Source organism: Dermacentor andersoni, chromosome 5 (assembly GCF_023375885.2).
Source record: "Dermacentor andersoni chromosome 5, qqDerAnde1_hic_scaffold, whole genome shotgun sequence".
Classification (NCBI taxonomy): domain Eukaryota; kingdom Metazoa; phylum Arthropoda; class Arachnida; order Ixodida; family Ixodidae; genus Dermacentor; species Dermacentor andersoni.
Genome location: NC_092818.1, coordinates 177,526,861 through 177,533,186, shown reverse-complemented (window position 1 = coordinate 177,533,186; position 6,326 = coordinate 177,526,861).

Here is a 6,326-nt window from a genome sequence, read left to right as displayed (position 1 = left end):
CAATCAATCAATCAATCACATTATTTTCACCCTAGACAATGCATTGTTACTGCAAAAACAAGGGGCCATAGAAAAAAAAGCTGCATCTGCGCAGCTTGACTAAGCTCTTGCCACCTGTCAACTCTATGTATGAGCTGCATAGACCAGTTGCGTGTATTATACTGACAGCAAGAGGCGAAGGCGAACATCTTAAAATTAATTTTTAGATGACACAGTGCACAGCTTTTGTCGTAAGCGGGCTTTCGTGGCAATGTAAACAGGTAATTTTTTTTTTTTTTTTTTTTTTTTTTACAATTGGTATTGTCGACTGAGCTCGAACTCATCTACGTGTTCTGACTTTTCAGATTCCCTGTTAGTGAGGATATTTAACGAGAGTTAAAGAGCCCGCATTGTGCTAACTACTATACTGTACTACTTTACTGACCGCTTCGCTACCGTACTAAACGTACTAAACTGATACAGGTAACTATGTTAAGTGTATCGCATAATCGTGTCGCGGCGCGGACCAGTGTTATAGATGTTGTATCCAACGCTCTGCTCATGGGAGCCTTATCTTTAGTATCCTAATCTTTTTGATTAGAACCTTTTAAATCAGTTTTGTTTTCGTTTCCTGTTCAACTGTGGAACGGATAGAAAATATCAGCCGATATATTTTTCACTTTAATCTGTTTACACACATCTATGTCTCCTTTTTACATATTTATCAAATTCGGTTGCATTGTCCTATGAGTTACACGGAGCAGCCGACTATGATGGGCAAAAGGCTGCAACACCGGCGTTAATTTCTTTCTGTGCCGTATAAATTAAGGCACACGGAGAAAGCCATCTGCGTATTTTCCTATGTTATTTATAAAGTCTGGGTGCGATACTTGTGAGTCCCGTTTCGGTAACGAAACGGCTTGTAGCGCGCCGAACATCATTCAGTATACAGACGTTCAATCTGCGTTTGGTACAACACTCCTAGAATATCTCTTCACCATATGGCAGAGAACAAGAATACACTTCCACGCACATCGGAAAGACAGAAAATAATAGATAGAGATACCTCATAAATCAATCAAATTCATGTCGCGAGATATGCTGAGCGCAGCTGTGAACTCCTTTCTTGCACCGTAAGAAAATTTGAACCTTTCTCGCCGTCTTTTAATCGAATGCAATGATGAAGAAGTGCGTTTCGAAATATCATTCATGTGCTGCACTTACTAAGCACCCATTTGTAAGAAAGCAACTGTGCGGATTTTTTAAAAGATTGAGAGAGACAGAAGAAAGGGGAAATGTAGGGAGGTTAACCAGATGGGCGGATTTTTTTTTTTCTTAAGTTTTCGAAGCACGTTCGGGGACTTTCCAGATGTATAAGTCACAAGAAAAACTGACCCATTGAAGACAAATCAATGTGATTCGGTTATTTGAACTAGCCGTTGACGGCACTTAGTAACTCAAACCTCAAGCATTACCTATCATTGTATATATTCTAATGTTTCACTCAGTGTTGTTGTTGTTGGGGGTGGTGGTGGTAACGCCAAGTTGGCAGTCATAAGCGTGGAACGCAATCAGAATTTTCAATTGCTCCCTATTTTCTTTTGTATTTGATTGACCGAGTGTCCCCTTCTTAGTGCAACCTTCTTCGCCTTCTTTTTTCTTTGTTAGCTTTTCTTATTTATTTAGAAACTTGGCGAAAATACGCTACGTCAAAGCCGGCTATCATAAAATCCCAGATTCGTTACGCAAAAAAAATTTGAAAGAATAAGAAAGAAGACGACTTCAAAAAAAAAAAAAACATGGTTGATCCCTGTTTCATAGGAATCGGTAGGACACGAAAGTGAAATATGTGTTCACAGATGATGTATGTTTGCTTCGTGAACGGCTTGACGAGCGCGCCGTCCTGCTGCCGAGTCGCTTCGGCGAAGGTACGGGCATTTTGGCCCACCTCCGTAGTGTGTTTGGGCAGCCAGTTGAGTTACGACGCACTCAACTTCAGGAATGCAAGTGGCAGAGTTCACAAAGTGTGCCGCGAACGCTCGAAGGCGTTCTGCTTCACGCTGGCGTGTCTCGCGCCGGACCAAAAAGAGATTCCCCCATCGACGCTGTTGCCTTTCTGCGCCGCTTAGCGCAGCAGTTTTCTTAGTTGGTGTCATCGTAAGCGAAGCAGTAGGTGGCGTGTAGGCGCTGCTGATGCATGTTGAAGCTGCACTCCGTAGGCGACGAGGCGCCACAGGCTAATCGGACGCGAAAGACGAACCATGTGCGGAAACTGCATCGTTACCTCAGCAGAAGGCCTACGCCACCTGCATCAAGCTACACCTCGTTGGAGCCTCCGCTGCACTGAGATTACCGAAACGCTTATTCTCCGCGCCCGTAAGTGTCATGATGCAGTGCTTCGCTTCACCTCTCCTACATGGCGGCGCCCTGTCAAGAGAGAGCATATTTTAAGCGTTGGCGCCGACGTCCCATCCGTTACAGGAAGTTGATGGTAGACCCCGGCATGAAACTCTTTCGTGATAAAAAACGCGATACACACACGAACACAAGCGCACAAAGATTTCCGGTCTACAGGCACCAGCACTAAATGCACAGTCCTGTGACTATAAGATGGTCACAGCAGTCACAGGTCACAGTAGATGGTCACACAAGTCTTTTCATACGAGGGAAAAAGTTTTTGCCCGTATATTTTTAGCCATATTACGGCTATAAATGCGAAGTCAACATATATATTCCCAGCGGTGGACCTTTCTTGGACCAACCCAGCTTTACCTGCCGGCAGCTCCGCGCCACGGCGCTTCTGTTATTTGTTGAAGATGGCGGTTGTGCTTCACACATCCACGGCGTGCGAGGAACGAAAAGTGATTCGTTTTCTATGGAGCGAGAGACGAACGCCCATCACAATCCACAGGGAAATGCAGCCCACGCATGGGGAAAGGTGTTCCACGTTTTTGGTCCGCTGCAGAAATTTCTGGCAGGGCAGAGACTCACGTGCAATGGTGGAGCGAAGACAGTAGTCCGGCGGTGGTTCCACAATCAGCCGGACGAATTCTACCGCAGAGGCATCTCAAATTTAGTGCTGCGATAGGACAAATGTCTGAACCTGGGTGGGTACTATGTGGGAAAATAGGTACGTAGAATAGTACGCATATCTGTAATTACCTGTATGTACCTTATTTTTGGCGAATGAAAATAGGGGCAGAGACTTCCTGGTTCACCCTCGTATAAAGGGCAACATGCGTGTGTAAAGACAACACAGCAAATATAAAGACAACACCATCGCGATATCCGTTCTTTAGAAGAAGTACCACAATATTTTTGTTTGTCCACTAAGATTATACGGTTGGTCGCAAACTACTGCCAAGTGGTATCCTGTGTTCAATATCAAATGTGGAGCTACATGGAACTAGCGAAAAAACATTTCAGTCAGATTTCCAATCAATCTCAGCACCGTCGTTTTTATTTGCAGACAATAGATCAGTTCTGCTTGCCATCGCGCGTTTTCCAGTGGCGCCATCTTCTACAAAGAGATTCGCTATCAGATCTCCAGCAATTGGCATTTACGCTTCCTCTCTTTTGATCCAAGGAAATCATAATACTCGAACCATATTGCTATTTCCACAACACTCCAACCCTCCCAGCAAGGTGTTTCTGTCCCTTATGATTCATTTCAAACCAATCAAATTTTGCTTAATGACTCTGAAGGACTAAAACGTTCAAACATTACAACGAGGTTCATAATGTGGAATGTGTTCCGCGTGAAAGTTATAGCGTCCGAGTTCGCGTTCGTGCAAATATCTGGGGTCACCGACCGGCACGCACAGGGGAAGGGCTTCGCTACCCGGCTGGTGGTTCTGAAAGGAAAGGACAAGAGGTGAGGGCAAGGCTCTTTTGTCGCTACTATTCATCGAAGAGATGAAGAGCCCGCGTTGGTCCAGCGACATGTCGGGGCATGCACGACGCATAGGAGCTCACCACCGGAGTCGCTTATGCAAATGCAGAGCGAACCGGCTGTTCAGCAGTGGATGAGAGGCAGCCAGTTTGTCGTACACTGATTTCTTCATTCAAAATGCAAGGGGCTCAGAGATTCAGAATTATATGTCGGTTGTACCAAATGGCATGAAAGTTGCTTCATTTGGAAGAAGCGCGCTAAAGCGATCGAGTGATGGCAGCAAAAGTTGATTTTAGGCTCTCGAAAGTTTTTTTTTTTTTCTTTTTGCTTCTTTCGACTGAACCTGTAATATTTAGTATCACAGAAGCATTATCGTTACGGCTGCGTGATTGATGTATGCTGATGACATTTAAAATGTTGCAAATTGCTGTGTTGTCGGCTGCGAAACTCCGTTTCAGAAAACTGACACCAGAATTTTACAAGGCACATCTGCCAGATGGTCTATAGAGCAGGCAGAACGGTCATAATAATCGTTTTAAAGGTGCTTCTATAACAAACTGCTATATTGTTATCACGTCTTCTGAAAAACAGGCGTGTACCATCGAGGCAGCAACTTCACTTATAGTGCAATTCGTTACGTAACGTTGGCTTTATCCTAAATGCGCCGAATTTCACTTAGATCGCTTCAGCTTTTGCGTAATGAAAGCACTACTCCGTTTTATCGGTAGCATTCGAAAAAGAAATTCGCGGGTTAGGCTGATAAAAAGCTAACACGATACCTTAGCTCGGAGCCATATTTGATTTGTCTTCGTGCCAGTGATGGGTGTGGCCACGGTCCGAGTATCTTTGACTCGGAGGACGATCTTGAGTCCAGTCGGTTTACAGTTGTGCGCAGAGAGAGGCGTTGTACGTCGTAGCCAGGGCAGGTACACAAGGTGTGAGGAAATTGTCGCGCACCTATTGTGTACCTGCTGCTATGATCGACCTAAATTTCCCAAGAAGCTATCGACTACCACATCTTGCGACGGAGGGATGACCCACCAGCAACACGCAGCTGTCACGGTTGATGTTCACGCCTCATCATTCACTTCGCTTCAAGACAGCAACGTCGCCCTCCTAGCCATCACGAAGTGGCCAATTATCGATGAAAGAGTCCTTCCCTGGGGACAGCATATACGACAGGTGGTTGCCTCCTGTTATGACACGTTGGAGACAGGTGCACCACGTACACGAGTAGCTCATACAGGACATGAGTACCCGAGCAGTTCATAGACGACAGCACCCGAGCAGCATGCTGACGACCAGAGAGGGGCGATGGAGGTGGTGAACGATTCGGCGTTTTGATTGGCCAGTGGATTCCCTCAGCGAAGGAAAGAGGGGTGTTTTAAGGCCGTCCTGGGCCGCGTGTTGGATCAGAACCACTCGAGACTCGGATAAGAGTCACATGCATGTTCCAATGAAGTGAATACAATCTTTGCTACTTTTTTTAATCGTCACGATGCCCGCATTCGTCGTCGTTTCCTGATTCTTGCGGTGAAGACCCAACTCACCCGGTAGAGATCGTATCACTGCCCTCGCTACGACGTACAACGCCTCTCTCTGCGGACAACGTTAAACCGACTGGACTTAAGACCGTCCTCCGAGTCCAAGATACTCGGGCACTGGCCACAACCGTTCCTGGCACGAAAAGCGATTCGTGCACTAGTACACTACTTGAAGTGCACCGGCTTAACAGACCATTTATAATGTCCCTGTGCATCCTCCAACGCCCTCAGTGCTCACTCTCTCTCTTCTTCTTTCTATTCCCCTTTCCCCCACCCCCAGTGTAGGGTAGCAAACCGGGTACTCGTCTGGTTGACCTCCTTACCTTTCTTGTCCTTGCTCTCTCTCTCTCTCCTTCTTGCCGAAAAAAATGTGAAAGGTAAAAGTGCTTTCATTAGACAATAGCGAGAATATTAGAGGGAAATTTTTAGATCTGCCGACATTGACACTTCGTAATAATTATGGTTAGTGCATAAAATTTTCTACGATTTGACATGGATTCGCTGAGAATCCACATTGCAGCTTCTTTTATTGTTCATTTTTGGTTCAATTCTGTTTCAGTTTTGTTTAAATTATGCTTCACACGGTTATTTTAGAACAGTTAAATATGTTGCATTCCCAGTAAAGTAATGTTGTTTTGTAATAAAAGTGCATAAACAAACCAGGGCACTTTCGACTGTGCGTGTCACTGGAGTGTGTTCATTTGGTAACACTTGACTTTTTTTTTTCGTTTGAATATAGGTCATGCGAAGAAGTGCATGACGTCGGAGCTGCTTAGCTCAGTCATTGACTCTGTGCTGTGAAGGCTGTGTATTTTCTTTTTAAATTCGTAAGCATTTCTATGGTTACCGAACGAGAAAACTGTCCGTCCGTCCTTCCTTCACGTAAGACAATCGCTTTTAAAATAGAGCCA